Here is a 24,872-nt window from a genome sequence, read left to right on the forward strand (position 1 = left end):
TTCCTACCATACAAACATATACAAATATAATGCTCTCTCTCTCTCTCTCTCTCTCTCTCTCTCTCTCTCTCTCTCTCTCTCTCTCTCTAATAAATTCAAGATTTGAATAAAAGAAAGTTTAAGATTTTTACTTTCTCCCGAACAAACATATACAAACATATTCTCTCTCTCTCTCTCTCTCTCTCTCTCTCTCTCTCTCTCTCTCTCTCTCTCTCTCTCTCTCTCTCTAATAAATTCAAGATTTGAATAACAGAGAGATTAAGATTTTTCCTTTCTTCGGTACAAACATATGCAAATATATGCTCTCTCTCTCTCTCTCTCTCTCTCTCTCTCTCTCTCTCTCTCTCTCTCTAATAAATTAGAGATTTGAAAAACAGAAAGATTAAGATTTTTGCTTTCTGTCATACAAACATATACAAACATATGCGCTCTCTCTCTCTCTCTCTCTCTAATAAATTCGAGATTTGAATAAAAGAAAGTTTAAGATTTTTACTTTCTCCCGTACAAACATATACAAACATATTCTCTCTCTCCTCTCTCTCTTAAATAAATTCGAGTGTGAAATAAAAGAAATTTAGAAATTTAAAGGGGGAATTTTTACTTTCTCCCGTAAAACATATACAAATATATGCGCTCTCTCTCTCTCTCTCTCTCTCTCTCTCTCTCTCATAAATTCGAGATTGGATAAAAGAAAGTTTAAGATTTTTACTTTCTCCCGAACAAACATATACAAACATATGCTCTCTCTCTCTCTCTCTCTCTCTCTCTCTCTCTCTCTCTCTCTCTCTCTCTCTCTCTCTCTAATAAATTCGATATTTGAATAACAGAAAGTTTAAGTTTTTTACTTTCTCCCGTACAAACCTATACAAATATGTGCTCTCTCTCTCTCTCTCTCTCTCTCTCTCTCTCTCTCTCTCTCAGTGTCATTTCGCTTTGTGAGAAATATTCGTTCATGGTCTGAATAATCAATCCAATATTATGCGTATAACATACAACTAGAAAACAAACTATAGCTAGAAATGTTCGCGAACTGTCAATGATTAGATTACTGTCAGAATAACACGATAAACCGTCGACTAAGTTGTTTTTTCGAGTTAATTATTAAATATTCGACCATAATGGCAGTGTCTAGCTGCAGCAGTGGTAAGATATGGTAGAAACTTGCTTGCCTTGCAGATAGCCAGTTCCTTGGTTTAGCAAGCAAGGAACTGGGGTTTCTTACCTATGAGATCAATAACAACCCTAGCCAAAAAGAAGCAAAAATATTCATTGACATATTGGAAGGATCCTTCAAACTGGAGGAATCTGCAGAAAATGCAATAAATATAATAAAAGAAATATAAAGAAAATTCAAGTGATAGATGTCAGGAAAATTGACATCTATCAACACATTCCAACAAAGAAAATGAATAAGGTGAATATAGTGAATATACTGATCAATGCAACAGGGAAATGAATGGCTAAAGCATGTAACTCTGTAAGGTGTAGTATAGCATTGTAAATACACAAAATCTGATCATGAAATGCTATGCATGCCACGTACTTACTCCTCCTCAATGTGCAGAAGTCCAGCAAAATAAAAATAACGACACAAGAGTATTTTGCTCAACATGTCTAACATGGATAGATAATGCTATTAAATCAAGACTTAATGTGGAAATGGTAAAGGATGAAGAAGATGAGGCAGAGGAAGAAGAGGAAAACGGAAAAGAAGAAAATAAGACTGAAGTGATAGCAAATATAATGAAAACAAAGAACAGGACAAGAGTATGGATGCAAATACTTATAGATACTACATTTGAGGCAATACAGCAGCATACATACAATGAAATAAATTACGATATGACAACACAAAATAAAATCGCAAAGAGGCTGTACCCAGATCTTCATATCGATGGGAAAGAGCAAGAAAAAATAAGAAAAGAAAGGCAGTCTGCACCTTTTGAAAAGAGGAAATTGCAGATTAGGTGACAGATGTCATTACAAGCATCCCAAGATATGTCATAATTATGAGATTTATGGGAAATGTGCATACCTAGACGGCTCTGAGGATGAATGCAGCGATCTACATCCTAAATTGTGCAAAATATTGAAATGAAAAGGATGTAAGTTCAAAAAAAAATTTAGTTATATGCACCCTGAAGTCATTAAGAAAAAAAATCAAAATCAAATAAATAATAAAAATCAAAGTAAAAATGAAGCAAATAAAGAAAGGAACAAAGAACATGAGGTGAAGGAAAAAAGGAAGCCATCACTGCGTTATGAAATGTCAGCATCGAGATATCAGGCATCAGCACCTAGGTACAGTGCAAGTAACAAGCACTGTATCTACGATGCCAGGGAATGGTGCGGGTACGGAGATGAACGCAGATACGTACACAAAATGAATAAATACGAAGATGGAAGATCAAATGTATTTGAAAAGTTGGATTTTTTAATGTCCAAATTTCTGGAAATGAAGAAAAGAACAAAATATCAGAACAGGAAAGAGGCATGGTAAATTCCTTATTATTACCCATATTAAATGATGGGGATAACACGCAAACCATCATAGTGATGAATGCTCCGGGCTTACTAATGAGTAACTCAAAAAGATACAGTCAAGATTTACGATGAACATAAATTACCATATATTACCCCTACTTTCAAAAGTGGATCAAGACTAGAGGCAAGTAATTATAGGCCTGTGAGTCCAACATCATATATTATGAAAGTGTATGAAAGGGTACTGAATAAAAATATAATGAAACATGTAGTGAAACATAATTTGTTTAAAATAGGACAACATGGTTTTGTACCCAGAAAAAGTACACAAACCCAACTTTTAGTCCACCATGAGAACATACAAAAATATGATAAACGAAAAAGATACAGGTGTGGTTTACCTCGACTTTGCAAAAGCTTTTGACAAGGTAGACCATAATATATTAGCGAAGAAAATTAGAAAACATAATACTGTGGACAAAGTAGGCAGATGGATAAAAGAACTTTTGTGAAACAGAAAACAGATAGTGATTGCAAACGATGAGAAATCGGATGGAAAAAAGGTAATATCCGGTGTGCCACAAGGTACGGTGTTGGCTGCAATGCTGTTTGTTATTATGATGGCAGACATAGGCATTAATGTTAAGGACTCGGTAGTGAGTAGTTTTGCCGATGACACAAGAATAAGTAGAGAAATTTCTTGTGAGGAAGACAGGAACTCGTTACAAAGAGACCTAAACAAAATATATGAATGGGCAGAGGTAAACAGGATGGTATTTAACTATGATAAATATGAATCAATGAATTATTGAGATAAAGAAGGAATGCTAACAACGAGACAATCACATATAAGGAAGCAGTTAAAGACCTTGATGTGATGTTGAATAGGAACATGTTATATATTGATCAAATAGCAATACTATCAGCAAAATCCAAAGCAATAATGGGAATGTTGTTTTGTTACGGCGCTTCAAAACAAGAAAAGCAGAACACATGATTATGCTTTATAAAACGAATGTACATAGTCCACTTGAATATTGCAATATGATATGGTACCCACAATACCAAAAGAATATTGCACAAATACAGTGTACAAAGGCCCTTTAAAGCTAGAATAGAAGAAGTTAAGGACCTTGACCACTGGGAAAGACTACAGTTTTTAAAAATTATATAGTCTAGACAAAAGAGAACGCTACATGATAATACAGGCATGGAAACAGATAGAAGGGATGATTGAAAACATCATGGAGCTTAAAATATCAGAAAGAGCAAGCAGAGGTTTATTAATAGTGCCCAAAAATATACCAGGAAAACTAAGGAAAGCACACAGGACATTAAACCACTACGCACCTGCATTGATAATGCAGAGTCTATTCAGTGCGTTGCCAGCTCATCTGAGGAACTTATCTGGAGTGAATGTAGATGTGTTTAAGAATAAGCTCGACAAGTATCTAAGCGGCATCCCAGACTATCCAAGATTGGAAGAAGCAAAACATACCGGAAGATGTATTAGCAATTCTCTGGTAGACATTAAGAGGTGCCTCACACTGAGGGATCTGGTGCAACCCGAACGGGCTGTAAGGTCTGTAAGGTCTGTAAGGTAAGGTCTCTAATAAATTCAAGATTTGAATAACAGAAAGATTAAGATTTTTGCTTTCTCTCTTACAAATATATTCAAGTATATGCTCTCTCTCTCTCTCTCTCTCTCTCTCTCTCTCTCTCTCTCTCTCTCTCTCTCTCTCTCTAATAAATTCGAGATTTGAAAAACAGAAACATTAAGATTTTTGCTTTCTCCCGTACAAACATTTACAAATATATATACTTAGAATGGCTGGTGGTTTACATGTAACCGAAATCCTCTTCTTTCTCCTTAATATCATTAATTGGTTTCACAATTTCCAGGCACGCGATGTATATCTAAATTATGTTGCCCAAACCTCCACTTCACTATGCTAAGTGGTTTGCTTAATATGAAGAACCCAGAGGATATATACCAAAGCTGAAATCGCTGCAATTCCAGAATATATTTCAGATTCGCGTAGAATAGATTAATGATATGGGTTCCAGTTACTTTTTGGTTAACTTATTTCTTGTCATGGAATTCTCGGTGAGCCCATGTTAAGTGATACAAGGGAATGAACACTAAAGAGCTTATTTACCCATCAGTGATTGGCTATTGGGAATTATACCATCTATTATCCCTCCTGTCACTGATTCGAGGCAAGGATTGGGGGATGCGAACAGCCTAAGAATTAGCTCTTTATTTTCGGGGTAGAAGGTGAAGGGTGGATTGGGAGGGGATAGGGAGCAGGAGAATTTGGTTTTTAAAATTTTTTTCGTTTTGTTAATAAATGAGACAATATATTCGTCTCAAACAACATTTGATGAAAAAATTTATAACTTTTAACTAAGTGGTGATATACGAGAATCACAGACATTTTTCTACACCTGAAATCGTTCAAGAAGAGTGTGTAACACAAGCGACAATTGGATTGCATTTGTGTAAAGTACGTAACATTGTGATATCACTGTAAATTACAATGTGAATGACAGCCATTATATACTGACAGGTTGTTAGGTAGATAGGAAGAAATTACTTAGATACCTACACGCTTAGAGTAGAGAGAGAGAGAGAGAGAGAAAGAGAGAATATATGAAGGTTGATTTACCTTATTCTTATTCACATATAATGATACAACCGATTTTACCTTTTCAACAGGAAAAACAAACAAATGCACTGACCCTGAGCAATGTGGCGGGCATCTTCTACATCATGACTGGAGGGCTCGTCATCTCAATGGTGGTGGCTCTCATCGAGTTCTGCTACAAATCAAAAGTGGATGCTACAAAAGCTAAGGTAACTGGAACTGTAATTAATTGTTGACATAAAAAAGACGACTAAGCAAATATTTCTGTAGGTACTTTGTAGTGGTCAAATCCTTTGCCTTCAAGAAAATAAATTTGTATTGCGTTTTGTTGAATCAGTCGTAATGTTTATGCATTTACTTGCGGCAGTAGGGTGAAATTAGGTGCTACAGTGAATGGTCATATCCCTGTGGGAGGCCATATAACCAGTGACCTCAAACCTTAGACTTTGCCTTTGCATCGAGACCATCTTTCACCCTGCTGGTTTTGAGAGCACTTGCTTGTTGGCACTCCTTCCCTTACTTTCCTCTCCTTGTTTCCTGCCATTTGACATTTTGTTCATTTAACTGAAACTACCCATTTTGTAACCGGTACTATTTATTATTATTATTATTATTATTATTATTATTATTATTATATAACTTTCTTATAGAAATTCTCAAATATTCACAAACAAGAATTTTTATTCTTTCTCACATAAAAATATGATTCATGTGAATAATACTAATGAGCATTAATTATCGTAAATAGTTTTTTTCACTTTCATACGATCTTATGATAATAGATGATGAAGGATTATAGATGCCCACATCCAAACACACACACTACATATATATATATATATATAATATATATATATATAGATATATATATATAACTATATATATATATATATATATATATATATATATATATATACGAGGGGGGACCCAAAAGTAACCTGAATTGTGTCATAGAATTTTATTCAGTTATTGTTACATGTTTACAGTCTTATCACCTTCAAAGTATTCTCCATTTGAAGCAATGCACTTATCCAGACGTGTTTTCCACTGTTGAAAGCAATTCTGGAACTCTTGTGAAGTTATGGCTTTTAATGACTCCGTCGTTTTCTTCTGAACCTCTTCAACGTCTGCAAAACGTTTTCCTTTGAGGGCTTTCTTCATTCGGGGGAACAAAAAAGAAGTCACAGGGAGCAAGATCGGGTGAATAGGGAGGGTGGGTAAGTGGGGTCATGCCATTCTTGGTCAGAAACTGTCTCACACTCAAGGCGGTTGCGAGATTCCGTGAGACGGAAACGCCCCGACCTGTGGCAAAGTGGAGGGTGGTGGCTTCATCACGACAATGCACCAGCGCACACCGCCTTGAGTGTGAGACAGTTTCTGACCAAGAATGGCATGACTCCACTTACCCACCCTCCCTATTCACCCGATCTTGCTCCCTGTGACTTCTTTTTGTTCCCCCAAATGAAGAAAGCCCTCAAAGGAAAACGTTTTGCAGACGTTGAAGAGGTTCAGAAGAAAACGACGGAGTCATTAAAAGCCATAACTTCACAAGAGTTCCAGAATTGCTTTCAACAGTGGAAAACACGTCTGGATAAGTGCATTGCTTCAAATGGGGAATACTTTGAAGGTGATAAGACTGTAAACATGTAACAATAACTGAATAAATTCTATGACACAAATCAGGTACTTTTGGGTCCCCCCTTGTATATATAGATATATATATATATATATATATATATATATATATATATATATATATATATATATATATATATATATTCCATTAAAACGCCAAAAGGCAGAAAGTTAATGCTCTGTTTCAAAGGACAACTGTCTCCCTCTACAGGCAAATATATGAATGAAGTTAGATTTACAGGAAACTGATATTTATACCAAGAGTTCTAGAGGTCAACCATTACATCACTCCAGTTGATAGCTTTTTGATCTTCTTAATCACTGGTTGGAGGAAGATTTTATCCATAATATCGGAGTCCCAAGCTCCCTTTGAGAGGTTCATCTTATTTCTTTGTTCAATCAGTGCTGATTCTCCCATCAGGCTTTTGAACCAACAATTGCTGCTAAAAAATATGAGTGACATTTTCCAATTTATTCTGTGGTTATGGTTATTAATGTTTTTTTGTAACAGCGGAGCTCTGTTCGCCTTATCTAACTGACCGATTTTGTTGTATTAATTCTTTGGGGGAGTGACTTCTCATTAAACCATTGAAGAGTGTTCACAGTCAATGCAAGCAATTTCATATGCTTCTGTGTTTTTGAGGACTGGCTTTTGGTGAACTTTAATTAAGGATTTGGATAAGGTGTTTGGGTAGGTAAAAGCAATAGGGTTATAGTTTCCAAGTGTCTGTGTCAACGTGTTAATCCTGTTCATTCTTGGTTACATGTTCTCCTATTCGCATTAAACATTCTTAAGATTTTTGTCACAAATTCAAAGAAGCACATATACCACCAACTTCACAAAAAAAACTTTTAATTAAGCTTAAATATAGATTCCACAAAAGTACCACCATATGATGTTCTACAGTTTTTTGAGAGAAAAGTTAGCCTTCTGTTCAGATCATTCCCCAGTAGCCCTAGATAAAATGATAAATTTAGTTGAATTAGGAGTATGAAACAACGTTTCCTTATTCGGGGAATTATTCTATAAGAAAAAAAAAATTCGGGTGCAGCATGGGCGGCTCTTAACGTTCTGTTTTAGCCAACCTGTTCATAGAATATCTTGAAACTGTAATATTAAATGCAGAAAAACCTTAAGACATGCTTCGGATGAGATATGTCGATAATATCCTAATATTTTGGGATAAGTCGGGTAATTTCAACGAACTATTTTCAAATTGAAGTGCATCAGTGCCCATCATCAAATTCAAAGTTGAGTAGGAAACCGGCAACAAAATTCCTTTTCTTTATGTTTTATTAATTAGAGGCACGATAGCAATTTAACATACAGAAAACCAAAATTTTCACTTTCATACATTCAGTTATTCTTAACCTTTATGGATTTACTGCCCAGATTTCATGGAAAAGGAAATTAAACTATTCGTAAACAGTGGCCATCTTTAAAGTACCCTTACCATATAATTGAGAAAGCGATCCATAAGCTAACATAAACTTCTACCATTGTTACTCAAAACCCTCTTGCTTTTACTTACCCAAATACCTTAGCCAAATCTCTGATTAACATCCACCAAAACCCAGTCCTCAAAGACATAAGAGTATATGAAATGCCTTGTCTTGACATTAAACAATCCTTTGTCAGAGTTACGATTAAATCATTTACCCGGAGACTAATACAACGCAAACAGTCAGATATGCCCAAAAGAGCTCAGCTATTTTTAACCATATAAAAAACCATAATTACAGAATGAAGAGGAATTTGCCATGTATAATATATAGTAGCAATTGTCGGTCCAAAAGCCAGATGGTCGAATTAGCACTGATTAAACAAAGGAATATGATGAACCTCTCAAAAGGAGCTTGGGACTCAGATATTATAGATAAAATCTTCCTCCAGCCAGCAATAAAGAAGATTAAGAAGCTATCAAGTGGAGTGACGTAACTGCTGACCACAGGAGCTATTGGTTAAAATATAGCTTTTCTATAATTCGTACCTCATTCATATACTTGCCTGTAGAGGACAGTTTTTCTTTGAAATATATCATTAACTTCTACCTTTTGGCATCTCTATCGGCTCCTTTTATTATACATATTCATGTATTTATGTAATATATACATATATATGTATACACACACACACACACACACACATATAGGAGAGAGAGATATAAGATGTAGAGATATGTAGAATGATAAGAGATAGATAATCGAGGCTACAATAGATACAACAAATAAAAAGAAATAGGTAGGTATAGATACAGAGAGAGATAGAGGTGTAATAGGATATAGAGAGAGAGATAATAGAGAGAGATGTAGAGATGATAATAATCGAAGATTATATATATATATACTATATTATATGAGAGAGAAGAGTAGAGATATAGATATATAGATGTATAATATATATATTATATAATAAGATATATATATAGATATATATAATATTATATATATATTATATATGTATATATATGATTATATATTATATTATATTTATTAATATAAAATATATATATATATATATATACTATATACCACTATATTATAATATATTATTAATTATAATATAATATATATATAATATAAATATATATATATATATGTTTATTTAATATATTATATATATTATATATATATATATATAATATCATATATATATATATAATACATAATATATCATATATATAATATATAATATATATATATATATTCTATATTATATATATATATATATATATATATATAATGGCCAGAAATTTGGTATCACAAAATTTGGTCTTGGATAAATCGGTCTCAAGCTTTTGAATGCTACTACAACGTAGTCTCTCGAAATCGATCATCATTTCAAGTGGATTTTAAATTCGGAAATAGACTTTTTAGTTTCATAAAAGTTTTATAATTTTTAGTTTATGTTTTGTCAGGTAATAATAAATGCAAGAAGAAAGGCCTCCCCATGGATATTAGCATGTATCATCAGAACTTCATACCATCTATTTCGAGTAACTTTAAAAGTAGCTACCATCAGTTGCTGAGTAGAAAGAATCTTGCAGATCATTCAGTCCCTTTGAAGCAAATATTAATATTCTTTTGCCATCGTCAGTTCCACTGTCACTTTGTCAAAAAGATTTACCGTCACTCAAACACGAAAGATTTGGAGCACTTCAAATCCAGCAAGAGTCAGAGGTAAATGAGTAGCGCCAAAAGCTTTATTTCACCAAACTGTTATCGACCTTGAAACTGGTGGTAAACTACGTACTTCACTTCTTGCATGTTCATCCAGTTTACTTGAAGCAGCTATCGCTAAAATCTTTAATGTCCTAAGTGATTCGCAGCTTTAAATTTCACACTTCATTCTGGTATAGAATTTCGAGCTTCTACTTTGGCTGATGAGTAGTATGTTTATGAAAGCGTTGATTTTCTTAACAATCACATTTTATTATCCTGGATGTTCGTACGCACACGAGCGTTGCATATCTTACGCATCTCACACCGTGCGCGAAATCTCGTTTTGTCGGCAGGGGACATTTGAAAGGCAAATGAAATTATCCTCATCGATATTTTTTCCCTCTTTCTGATTTAACCGTACATTGTAGACATTCTTATAGGTGCCGTAACTGAAATTAAAAGTTTTGATGAATGTTGTCTCGTAGAACTTGTGTACTAATGACAAAACCTACTAGTGTAATATAATTACCTGTTTTTCTTAATCTGATGTTAAACTTTTAATTTACAAACATCAGTTGCTGAGTTAACTACATCCCCTGTTAACTACATCAAATTGAGAAAAACAAAACCTGCTCTACAAACAGCTTGATTTCGACTAGCTAAATACTGAAAGACCCAATTTTCCGAGACCAGATTTTCTGAAACCCAAATTTCTTAACTTTTAGTATAAAATTTCGTAATGTATTTGTACTCTTAACAATAAATGAAATTTGAAAGCGATGTTAACAAGAATGTATACTATTTCTATATATTATTTGATAAAGGCTTGTGGACTTTGAAACCGAAATTTCTGATACCAGGTTACCAGGTTTTCTGAGACAGAGTTTTCAAGACCTGATATTCTTAGCCCCATTATTCATTTCACACACATATGTGTATATATATATAATATATATATATATATATATATATATATATATATATATATATATATATATATATATATATATATATATATATATATATATACACACACACACACACACACACACACACACACACACACACATATATATATATATATATATATATATATATATATATATATATATATATATATATATTCAGGAAATCTGTGTTCGTATATACGTACATATATTAAATTTCCCTTCCTAGGTGCCATCACTTCGTAAAATATTCATTATATGCATTTGTCAAGCAGCTTAGTTTAGTGGATTATCCAAATGGTTTGGCTTACATATGAGAGTCGGATGATAAATTCCGTAGAATTCTGCATACTGTATGACCATTTTTTTGTTACCACATAAAAGAAAAGGGTCTCCCAAAATTCACATTTGCCCAGTCTGGGATTTTAGGTGTGGCGAACAAACCTCTACCAGCTTTTTCAACTGCTTTTTAATTGATGGGAACTTTGGCCAGCTCTGCATTTTGTTCTAGTTCCCCCCACCGGCTCCACCCCCCAGCCACCCCCCCCACCCCCCCCCCAAAAAAAAAAAAAAAAAAAAAAAAAAAAAACGCACCCACTCCCCACAAATTGGATGTGACTAAGCATTTGACAGAGGACGAAACATTCGTTGACATTCGTGGTTGGTTTATCTGTAACTCTCTGTTTTCCACTTTTCAGATATGACTTAAAAATCCACAAGAATTGAAATATAAACTAATATGTTGATAACTACTCTCATAAGAAATTAAAATATTTTCGTTTTTATTCTTTTCTGTTCTTTAATTTAATGAGAATATGCTGCATGTATTATAAGCGTTAATATGAAGTATACTGATGATGTTAAGGTACATTAAATTCCAGACGGTCATAAAAGTAACGGATAGCTTTTTATTTATTTTTTTTTTTTGACTGAAAGATTGTTTTTCATGAGGAGCCTAGCGGTGTTTTAATAATTTTTTTTTTTACATTAAAAAAAATCATCTGTGGGCATTTCACGTATATATCTTACCCACTGAACTGTAGATGAACCCCAGTATAGAAACATTCCACAGTCCTAGCAAAAGGCTCTTGATGTTGAGATCATTTCCTATCCAATACTTTTTCCATCCCATCGATTCCTAATTTTCTAGGTCTTCGGTGACGCCTTCCTTTAACCCTTTGATTTTAGATAAACGAACAAATCGTCGCCCAATTCTTCCACGTGACCAAATGATCACATTTCTCATCTTTTCAGTTTTTTAACGATCCTTCACTATGCACGTAATTGAACTCTACAATTTCTACCTTTTTCTTTTCACTTTCATTCAATATCTACAATTTACCACCTTAATGGAGTCCCATCTTGATTATCAAATATAACTGGAGTTTCTTTTTTTACATTTTGCACAAACCCTGTTTCCTTTCTTTCTCCGCTTAGTTTGTAGTTCACCTACTATTCTCATTTCTTACCACCCATATTAAGATTCAGTGCTCGATCTTCCATCTTTACTGTCAACTTTCTTCTCTTACACACACTTGTTATCACTTTCAGTGTCTCTGCAGTTTTCCTTCACTATTCCCAATCGTAAAGCAATCGATCAGTCAAAGAGACATATCGCACCCTATTCATCGGACCAGTCATTCTCCTATCTATTTAATCTAACGTATGATTTGTTTTGGTCATTAAAAACTTTTAAGTAACTATTTTAAGCCTTTTTTATTTTCAGACATCACAAATAACTCTTTCATAAGAATTGCTTAATTCGCATATCTTCTTCCTTGTATAATTCGGCACATTCTTCCCAGTTGGCCAGTCTATCATGTGTTCTTTCCGTAGTCGTAACCCCATGGAGCACCCTGCCTGGTACAGAGTAACATTGTGCATCAATATTTTCTTCACTTTCGCGCCATTATATTTACTTCTTCTAGACATACCAAACAAACGCTCATTAGCCACAAAATCACACCAACTCACAATATCTTTCTTTTCTACAACTCACTCAGATCCCTTCTTATGTCCTAAATAGCAAATTCCCCAAGATCTCTCAGACGTGCAATAATAACCCTTTCTATTCTCGCATCAATCTTTCTGCCTTTCTATTTGCCCGCATATTCACCAAATATTAAAGATAGCGATTCCGTTAACTCTCCTCTGTATCCTTTATTTTAAAGTTTAAGATCCATCATGATTACTTTCCCCCATGATATTTACTTCCTTGTAGAACAGTGTTTGCTATTAGTTTAAAAATCATCGTTCATAAAATTTTAATTTCTCATATTCCTCTCGGCTACCTTACTCGATCTCCTGTATGCCTGTATATGATAATCTCTTCTGTAACACAGCTATACTTCAAATGATCTGATTTTTCACTCACTACACCATTTTTCTTGTCTCGTTACACTACTTTTTTTTATTTTTAATTGCCGTCCGACCCTAGTATATACACATATGCTACTTTCTGTTCACTGGCTTATAATGAAATTTACCATGCCACTCACATACACCTTCCAGCAACATGTGTTTAATACTGACAGACTGTTTGATACTAACAGACAGTTCATTTCTTTACTTCTTCTTGATCTTTTTACTTCCCGCTTATCAGGATAACTTCTGCTAATTACATTTGCAGCCAGATTTTTAGCCATTTCCAACGTAGACCTGTCTTAACTTTGGTTTTAATAAGAAAAAAAACGATCAAACAACTTCACCTACTCCCTTTCTGATATTTATATGTATGAACCAGCTGGTCTATCTGTTTTGTGCTATAACATAATCTTTCGCACTCTTTACCTTACTGTTTTCTCTTTCTCAAACATACTTTAAGAATATTTTACTTTGGAGACTTAAATTTCCAACATTGAAGCCCCCTTCCATACACATCCATACGTCTATGCATACTTTTTTGCGTTGATGCATATATTTGTTTTTTAAACATATATCTATGATATTTTTATCTAAATACTCAATTTTGAATATTCAATAATAAATGCTGGCATTTTGTTATAATTTCTTCTTCCTGTAATTTTATTGCTCATAAGGCATTAGTATACAATTCAGTGTTTCTTAGAATATTGACCATATTTATTTTACAAAAAATTTACTCCTAAGAGTAAACCTCATTTTTTGCTCTCAGCTGAGCCTTTCAGCTTCTATGAAAGCAAAGGCCCGGATGTCCATTACGGGTGGCCAAGACTTGGACAGCAATGGGAGACTCACGAGCCAGGTAAAACATTCGATCCTCTCCCTCTCTCTCTCCCTCCCCCTCTCTTTCTTTCTTTCTCCTTCTTTCTCTTCTTCTTCTTCTATGAATCTTATTACAAACGTTCTCTCTCTCTCTCTCTCTCTCTCTCTCTCTCTCTCTCTTTGATTGTGCAGAACCAAATTTCCTTTGAAAGTTTGTAAGTGAAGCCCCCCTCCCCCTCCTTTCTCTCTCTCTCTCTCTCTCTCTCTCTCTCTCATTAATTGTACAGAACCAAATTTCTTTTGAAAGTTTGTAAGTGGAACCCGCCTACTCTCTCTCTCTCTCTCTCTCTCTCTCTCTCTCTCTCTCTCTCTCTCTCTAACCAGATGCGCAGGAACATATTTCCTTTGGAAGTGAATCCCTCTCTCTCTCTATATCTAATCAAAAGTGCAAAATCGCACTTCCTTTGCTTCCTTTGTAAGTGAACCTCTCTCTCTCTCTCTCTCTCTCTCTCTCTCTCTCTCTCTAAGCAAATGTGCAAAATCATACTTCCTTTGTAAGTAAATATTTAACCAAGATGAACGTACTTTAGCATATTCGAATTTATTTTATGATATTAGTAATCTCATGCTCTGGTACATATATATATAAAAAAAAAAGTACGTGATTATTTTTACTGAAATTATTCATGCCGATGAAAATAGCTGATTAATCAATATTGCCATATATTTGTGACTGACGATACGCTATTTATATTTCCAGTTCTACGCCACAGGAAGCCAAATTTTGGACGGCGATATCATGCACAGCAACACCCACACGCAAGTCTGACGCCAGGCTGATTCCTCATTTGCCTCTTCCACCCAGCTTTAGTCATAACACCACCCCCGCTCCTCTCTCTCTCTCTCTCTCTCTCTCATAGTAGGTCACTCGGTATAGAGTTCATTTCCTCTCTCCCCGCTTAGTTTAGAGTCCATTTTATATTGGCCGAGAGGTACTGCATCGTCATTTCGGGCGGTTGAGTTCCTTTGACGTCGCGCCGACAGACCCTCAAGACCGCTTTGTTCTTCCTTCTCGAAAGTCTTTTGGGCTCTTCTTGCATTCTCTCCTCCCTCCCTCCTGTTCAAATGACTTCCTCCTCGCACTATCAGTCGAGTGGTAGGTAACTGAGATAATTGTATTCTCATGAACCTTATTTATAGTCTCTCAAGTCTCCCTCTGGTGTTCTGGCTGTGTGCTAAATGAACACCCAAATTCTCGTGAAGATGTATTCCTCTTCGTAAGCTTAAAGGAAGAATCTATTTGGACTTTGGAATTTCGTCGACTAGACAAATGATCTCAGCCAACGCAATGTGAAAATGTCCAAATCTTTGGTGCCATTGGTCTCTCTCTCTCTCTCTCTCTCTCTCTCTCTCTCTCTCTCTCTCTCTCTCTGCCTTTTGTCGAAGAAAAAAATATTGCGTCGGTGCTCACTGAGTCAATCCAGCGTGTAATATGCTTCCAGTACCGCCCAGCACTGTCATGTTTCTATTCAAACACAATCAAAAAAAGAAAAAAAATATAGAAATATCACGATACTAGTGTTTGATATTTGTTAGATAGTCAACTTCAGTTGAATTAGGTTGCCAGTGCTTTGGCATGGGGCCGCACTCTCGTTGGTGCTATTATGTCCATTTTCAAATGCATTAGCATATTGTTTTACCTGCTGATATGAAAATGATAGACAAAAAAAATGCTACCTTCTGTATATAGAATTAATATGAAAGTCACATTGTGCTTTTTGCAGTTTTTTTTTATGATTAGACAATCACAAAGATTCATCCCAGCGACACAAGGGGTGAGTGTCACAAGATTGAGCGAGTTCTTACTCAGTTTCTAAATAAAATTAAAATCGACAAAAATACAGTGTAATATTATAAATAAGAAAAAAACGTAAGATACTTTGTAAAGAATTGAAGAGATCTTGCAACAGAAACACTTGTAACTTTATGCATATATTTGAAATAATGGCTTTGCTTAATTTTATTTACAGTCATATTGATATGTAAAATGCAATTTTATATACAAACGCAAGCGTCTTCAAGAACAAACAGAACTCGCAAATGTCTGTGTTCATATTTCAAGAAGAATTTGATTATGTATATAAGTATACTTGGAAATATGAAAGTGATTTATGGAAGCTGAATATTAAAGGAAAAAAGTGGAATCCTTTGAGACGAGTGTCTTGTTAAGTCCATTTTGAATAAAGACTAAAAATATAAGAGAAGTGGAGATGAAACAAATAAGCGAAAAACAGGTGGGATGTGCGAAAAGATGAACCACAATTCTTTGTCGTAAATGGGTTAAGTCTGGTGGAGAATAGAGAAAGACAGCTGTTTGGGGAAATGATGTACCAAACAAAAATCACAAGAAGGAAGAAAATGAGGCCACACAAGTGCTGTTCAGACGAAGACGTTTGACAATTGGAAATGCTGCCCTGTGGGTGAAGGGAGTCTACTCACCACTGGGAAGCTATTTTGAAAGTATGAAATGGATGTGGTTGTGGCATTTCTCTGCAACTGGGGTTCAACACTGATTCAGCATTTCTAGTGTGGTTGTGGCAGTGAGTGCTTACTAGTTCATACCCAGTTCATGCTCATAATAAATCATACAAATATAGCACATGCACATAAAATTTCTGCATTGTTTTGGAGGTCTTCAGGTGTCACATACACAATCCAACACAGACACACTTATTCATGTAAATCAAATGCTCATACTTCATAATCATACATATTTTTATCGCTGCTTGTTAATCAGTTTCAGGAGGAATAAGCTACTGACTGTTGAGGTAGACTAAAGCAGATTATCATTATCATTATGATTTGATCATATTAGAGCAATTGTCCTCCTTCAGCTGACATCATGTCTCGTTGGATAATGGACATATATAACAGTAAAGTTGTACTGTAAAATAGGGACATTACATTTATTCATAGTTTTTTCTACTAATGTTATTCTACAGGAGTGGTAGTAGTTCATAAGGTTTGCATCCTACGTGTGAAATAAAAATGTTGTACATAGCTCCATAAGCCAACGTCTCCTTCGTGTATTGTATATAATTTATGTAACTGAAAAAAAATGAAGTAATGGTTCATAAAATAAAGTATAGTATTCAAAACTGCAGTTTCCTTCGCCTTCACATTTCCATGAATGAACAAATACAGAAATAAATTTCACTGAACGCATATCTCAAATTCTGTCGACTTTTCTCTTTGTCTTTTTAGTACACCTGATATCAATATCCCAGGTCAGTGTGAAACTAATGAAATATATAACATCAATATTAACAGAGTAGGAGTGTGATAGCATTCATGTTTTAAACGGTTGCGATAACAATGCGTGTCTCTGAACACTTAAATTATTTGAAAGTTAAACATATGCTTGGATCTGGTATACGTCGACAACTACACAAATTCAGTGGTTATCGTTGTTAAGACAGCAGAATGCCAGGAGGGGCTCTGGCTCCTAGATGTGATGTTTTCTGGAAACAGGTAAACGGGGCAATTAAAAGGAAAGAAAGAAAGAAAAAAAATGACTGTTAGGGTTACAAATCCCTTTAAATCTTAGGGTACCTTTCAGTGGGAGAGGAAGTTAACAGCAGAACGTCCTGGTTTAGGTGATGAGAAGCCGGAAAGAAAGAAAGAAAGAAAAAAACTGCAAATCGAGAGAGGCTAGTACTTGTCGCGTCTTCGGCAAGAGATAGTGAATAAAAAAAAAGCAGAAAATTAAATATTCATGGGCAGTAATATGATAGTAATTTAGTAAGGGCGCATTATTATTTCGGTAATACATCGAGTTTGGACTCCATTATGATATGACGAGATCAGTCAAATGCAATGAGACAGAACTAGTAGTATTCAAACGATATTTTAGTGGTCGTTTACTTGCAAAAGTGATTTCTTCATCGATTTGAACGCACAGGGGAGAGATTTCAACTGCAGTGGACAAGAAGCTCCCGACAATTTCCATTAGAAAGAACGGTAAGGTTGCTTTTATGTTCGACCACCATCGATAAATGGACTTATGGGGTAAAGACTCAAGATTTTTTTTTAACAATCCAAATCGTGCGTTCTGTTTTTATGTAACTTTAGAGCAATTGAAATAATAAGTAATACTTGACAACGCATTTCCCATAGAAGAAATCGTATTAAGTGACCTATTTCGTGAAATTCGGATTTAGGTATTTCTACAGAAGCAGTCCGCACGGACTGCAAGGAACGTAACCGCGGATACGACATCCGCTAGGGATTGGGGCGTCCAATGTATTTCTCCGTGTTTAGTACTGGCCCCGGGGGCGTTAATTACAGTCGTCCGAATAAATATTACTTAAAATTCTTGTTCAGTAGGTAAAACTGCATAGAAAAACCACAACTGCAATAGTCAAGGCCGCCACGGATAAGTACCCTAGATCTACCCGGATTTATCCTAGATATTTACCCCACACTCTATAACACGGTTCTCGGGAGTCGTTATCTAGGACTAATATTTCTTGGAGGTCATTATCTTTGATATTTACAGTTTTATTTATTTTTACGGTGATCCCCAACGTCTTGCACTAAACGCGCCGCAACACATCATTGTAAATAACAATATAAAGCTCATTAAGGTAAAAATAGTTCACTCGGTGAACTCAGACGTATTCTAACTCTGTTTATGGTTTCAAGTCTGCGCTTTCACAAAAAGTAGCGCTCTTTTCCAGCTCCCATTACGAGCAGTTGTAGTATTAAGGGGGGAAGATAGGGTAAAAATTCGAGTTTTCGGGTGCGATCACCAGAATTCAGTTTTTGGTATTTTCCAATATGAAAACGTGAGGTATGCCAGGCGTATCATATGTGTTAATACCCACTCCTTGTCCTTATAAATTGGTTAAAGATGGTGTCCCATCCCAAACACGCCCCCTTCCTGAGTACTACTCTACATAATTTACCTTACTGTTGAAATTTACGCTATCTTTAACATTTAACATATGTTTTTGGTATTGTCTCTCAGAAGAGAGGCATGACAAAGATATAATGAAAAAAAAAAAAAAAAAAAAAAAAGACCTGACGAAGGGAAGCCCACATCATATAGTATCATTTTTTCAGCGTATGGTTTTTGGGTGAAGATACGGTGACTAACAAGTACCTGTCCCTACGAAAAAATGGATCAAGGAATAGACTTTAAAAAGTATTAAGTATTTTCTACCGCTCTTGAAATGAATTGACATGAAGGAATGAATAAAATGTATGCAACAACACAATTCCGTTACTTTATATCTTTTTCTGCCTTGATTATTCATAAAAATACATAACCAGTCTTTGGAAGTTTTTGGAGAAGAATATCACAAATTACGAAAGGGTGAAATAAGACCCTAAATGGTCAAATAACAAAAAAACTGCAAAAATCAAACAGCAAGAGAAAAAGTAGAGCCAAGAAGTAATTAAAGTTAAGAACGGCACTTTACGTCCCCCCGAAAAGCTTCTTGTTCGCGTAATGAAAGCATTGCCCGACATATGAAATAACATAAAGTACCGTAATATAATGGTCACCGTAATTAATGAGAGAAGTCTAACAAAAGACAAGCCACTAAAAGGGGGTCGTAATGGAAGGCCTTTATTACGTAATATGCAATATAAAAGATCGGCATAATGCTCCCAGATTTTGCTCATATGAAACCGTAAGCAAAAAAAAAAAAAAAAAAAAAAAAATGAAAAGCCTTTTAAAGAGAAGACAGTGAAAAACATAAGAGCAAATGAGTGGAAAAGACCATGAAATGGAAGCAGATGTGGATTTCAATTTTGTCGTTAAAAGCAAAACTCTTCAAGATGTCGAAATTGAAGCGGAAAGAAAAAATAATTAGTTTTTTTTGCGAGAATCTGTAGAAAAAGGGGAGAATTTTTAAACTAACAGAATTTTACGGGGAGATAACTGCAAAAAAATTAGGTGAATGCTAATTATCTTGAAGTAACTAATTTTGAAATTCAACATTACTTAAGTTGGCCATTCTGATACTTGAATATGCGCGTACACATTATATATACACATCGTGTGTATATATATATATATATATATATATATATATATATATATATATATATATATATTATATATATATATATTATTATATATTATATATATATATATATATATATATATATATATATATATATATATATAGATATATATATATATATACAAACCGATAAACTCTCTTTCTCTCTCTCTCTCTCTCTCTCAATAAGCCAAGCATTTAACGGCCTGTGAGTAGGTGACTACTTCCTACAAGACGTAAATATTGACTGAACACTCCATTTTTAAGTTGTGCTAATACTCTCCATATTTTAATCCCAAATAGGGAAAATTTAGATAGATATAAAACCACCTGCCATTTGGTATTTTTTGGATAACAATACCCAAAGAATATTTATAAGAACTTTGACTATAATCACGAATTAAAAGATGATAACATGATCACTCTGAGATGCGCTCTCAATATAACTATGACAGTGTGAATTATTTTTCTAAACAGTGCCGGAATATGATAAGGCTTTTCGTCTGTTTCATATCGCAACTTCGCTAACTTCTATAGAAAGAGTAAGTTTTTTAACAATACTTGTGCAACATCACCAGTTCTCAGTCCGTCTCCCACGATGAGATAGTTTGCCTCATATCCCGACGGCCCTATTCGGTTATCAGCATATCAGTAACCAGTACATTTCATATATTTGGGTGGGTAGGTAAAGCGATTTTAGTGAAATCCATCCCCAAAATCTCAGGCTGACTTTCGTGGCTGTAGCTCACATCGATGTTATTACTACCGAGCCATCTGTTGTGAAGTTTAGGGCAGTGAGCACCAAACAACCGAAGCTTTGGCTTACCAGTGGAATGAATTAAATACCTTGAATGTATCATCGGTTATAAGGCACCACACCTTAAGGATGACTTGCAAAGTGTTAGAATTATTGCTGTATCGTCAGTGAGTAAAATGAAGCTCGTGATTTTGAAGATTTCTAAAACGTGAGTAAATGTGTTTAACTTGTGCGTGTGTTCATTGTGGAAGCAAATTCTTTATTGCCTATTTATTTATAAAATTTCATTGTCATTATTCGTTTAGTGTCAGTGCTCGGCCAATGTCATAGAACTGGTGCACCGTTTGCCCGCCAGACCGAAGCCCAACAACCGTGAAACACCGCGGCCGAGACCTGAGAAGAGATGTAATGTTGTAATTCACAATCTACGCTCATCGGTGAAGCTAGACGTCATAGTAGAGAGTCAAGTTCCTCACGTTCTATGACCCCTCATCTCCCACGAACTCCCATTCAAAATTAAATATAAACTGGCTATCAGGATTATCTGCCTATTTCAACACCTCGATGTTTTTAGAGGCGAGAATTTCGGTCCTAATATAAAAGTCTCAATATATAACCTAACCCGAGACCAACACTCCCCTAGGAGAATTTACTGACACCCAAAGCAAGGCCTGCCTTCCGCTGCAAGTGCTAGCCAACTCCTACGGGGAGTGACTGCCCACTCCAACTGGCTAACCCCCCATCTACCCCATTAATCAATTCTTTCATCTCTTTCATCTCCTATCTTCGTGAGTTAGCATGGATACTTTCGATATAATCTCTTGGAATAGTTTCGTCATCAAGCGGAACATTCCTCTCCTAAAGATGTTCTGCAAAAACTTCAAAGGCATCATTGCATTGCAAGAAATGCTCCTCTGTTCACATGACCTTGTCATCTGCGATTAAATAGATGAAGACTTCAGAGCTTTCTCGACCTCCTCGATGCAAGTTACGGATCAAATCGCAACCGGTCGCCCGAAAGGGGGCCTTTCTTTCTTGTGGCACAAATCGTTAGACAATAAGGTAAGTCTGATGACCTATGGGAATGATAGATTGCCGCGGCCAAGTGACAATAGGGAAGTCTAAGATCCTAATAATTAATGTTTAAATGTCCTTGGAAAATAACAATAACTTTGATCAATACTGCATGATCCTAGGTGAGTTACACAGTATTATTCAAGATTCTCCTGCTGATCATATTTTTATAATCAGGGACCTTAATTCTCACTCCACAAAGCAATTTTATAACGAACTCGCTTCTGCAAAATCATGCTCTCCAAATTAGAGATGCAATGCTTCTCCCTCCCTCCTCATATTCTTATGTGCAAATAGAACGGACAAAATTACAACCTCCTGTCTGGACCACTGTATCACATCCCCACAACTTCATGATTCCATTGTGACCTGCAACATTCGCTATGATCTTGCAACGGGCTACGATCACATCCCTTTACAGGTGTCATTCAGTGCCCCATCCCTCCCTACCGTGAACCCCTAACTGACCGCCCACCAGCTGTAAACTGGGATTTTTAAAACCAACAGAAAACCAGATACTTTAGGGTGACTACGGAAACCAAGTTGCGGTCGATAATTCAACCGGCAGACGCCTTACTTTTTATACTATCGCAAAATGTAGAAATGACCATCGCAGGAGAGATCCGAATGAATTCTATTCAAACGTAATTTCCGCTATTCTCGCTTTCAGCAGGGTTACTTATAGATTTCGTCAAGTAATTCTCGTAATATACCTGGCTGGAATGACTTGGTTGAAGATCTGTATTCATACTCGCGAGAAATGTTTTTGCTGTGGAGGCGAAATGGTAGCCCGAGGGAAGGACACTGCATTGCTAATGAGACAGACGAGAGCGCAATTCAAACTTCCTCTTAAGCACTGTTGATTAAATGAAAAGCAACTAAGAGCCGATGCAATGTCTAGAAATTTAGGAAGACATTCAATCCCAAAATCTCAAATTATAAAGCTATCACAGAGGTGACGAGGCTATCGCAAGTATGTGGGGCGATCACTTCAGCAATATCCTGAATTGCATAAACGATCATGACTCCCGAAGGGATGTAAATAACCTCCTTACTGATAAAATTCAGGTTCATTTCGCAGATCGCATTACGCCAGGTAACATAAGCGATGCCATAAACACCCTACATAATAATAAATCTCCTGTTTACAATGGTCTTCCTGCGGAAGCTTTCAAATTCTGCCATCCGATAATTTACATTTTGCTCACTGCCTATTCAGTGTGTGCATAATTCACCAGTTTCTTCCAAACTCTCTACCACAATTAGTTCACTTGATACCATTAATCAAAAACAAGCTAAAGGATGCAGCTGAGCCTGGCAATTACCGCCCAATTGCAATCACAATGATCGCATTGAAGATACTAGTGTCGGTTCTTCTGGTGAGACTTCTCCCCTTTCTACACACCACTGACAACCAGTTCGGATTTAAAGCAAACCACTCAACCGATAACTGCATCTATGCACTGAAAGAATTGCTGAACTATTACCTATCATCAGCCTCTCCTGTTTTCCTGTTTTGTAGATGTGAGAAAAGCATAATTTTGACAGAGTAAACTACCTGAAGCTGCCAAAAAAGAGGCACACCTTTATAATTAATTGGCATCTTATATTGCTGGTTCTCCACCCAGCATTCTGTGTCAAATGGGGTAATGTATTGTAGCACACCGGCTCCCTAACGGGCTTCGGCAAGGTGGCATTATCCCTCCATACCTGTTTAATGTCAGACTGAACTCACCCCCAATCGGGTGCACTGTCAACGAAGCAACTATAAACAACCTCTGTTACGCCGAAAGATATGGTTCTTATTTCCCCATCAGTGAAAGGTCACCAACGACTCATCGGCACTTGCTGCCAATATGCAGTGGAATTTGATATCCTATATAACGAATCCAAGACCGAATGCATGTCGCAGCTCCCGAGATCGCTTAAGCATATTTCAGAACCACAAATTTTCCTCGGTAATCATCGGCTGGAATTCGTGCACGAATTTCCGTATTTGGGTCACATAATCACGGACGACCTAAAAGATACGGTAGACATAGAACAGAGGCGTCGTAAACTATGTGAACTATGTGCAACCGGCAACATGACTGCAAGGATGTTTGGCTAATGTCAGCGAAACATGAAACTGCTGTTCTTCCACTCGTATTGCTACAGTATCTGTGGGTGTTCCCTCTGGACGAACTATACCCGAGAGACCATGAGTCGTATCACTGTTGTGCGCAATGAAATTTTGAGACGCTCACAAACACCGCTCGCTACCTACTCCGCCCCACAGATGTTCACAGAAAACCGCCTGGACAATTTAAAAATCATTGTAAGGCGACCAATGTCCAGTTTAATCACCCGAGTGAGAAGCATCCAAAGGAGTAAGGAAAGATCTAAATTGTGGGAAAGATGACAAAATGAAGCGTTTGTTCCCTAAATGACGCAACCTCCGTCTTTGCAAAGTGTCATCTGCAGAATCTGTCATCATCATCATCATTATTTTTACGGTTACTGTCATTACTGGTATTTTACTTTTTCATTATTACACTGAATATTATCAATTTAGAGTTTTTCTACATTCAATTTTCTGGACCTGGCTACTGTTTCCACTTAAGTTTTCTAGCTAGAATTTAAATATGTTCATTCTGTTCACTATTATAACTCTTAATGTTTTTTTTTAAATATTCTCAACATTATTACTGTTATATTACTATTATGATGATTACTATCTTTTCTACTACTTCAGCAACTGTGTGGATATTGCCGATTATTAATTTTTTATCATATTATCTCATGCATCTAGATTGTGTATGTTACTGTTTGTACTTTGTATATTCCATGTATATGGCCTTGAGCTGAAAATAGAATTTATTATTATTATTATTATTATTATTATTATTATTATTATTATATTATTATTATT

The 24,872-nt window shown here is 35.6% G+C and overlaps 1 pseudogene; it reads left to right on the forward strand.

Annotated features, from left to right (window-relative positions):
- The window catches only part of LOC135220663 (glutamate receptor 1-like), a 338,668-nt pseudogene extending 321,451 nt beyond the window's left edge, over positions 1-17,217 (forward strand).
- The last annotated feature ends 7,655 nt before the right edge of the window (positions 17,218-24,872 follow it).

The sequence above is a fragment of the Macrobrachium nipponense genome, chromosome 2 (assembly GCF_015104395.2).
Source record: "Macrobrachium nipponense isolate FS-2020 chromosome 2, ASM1510439v2, whole genome shotgun sequence".
NCBI lineage: Eukaryota > Metazoa > Arthropoda > Malacostraca > Decapoda > Palaemonidae > Macrobrachium > Macrobrachium nipponense.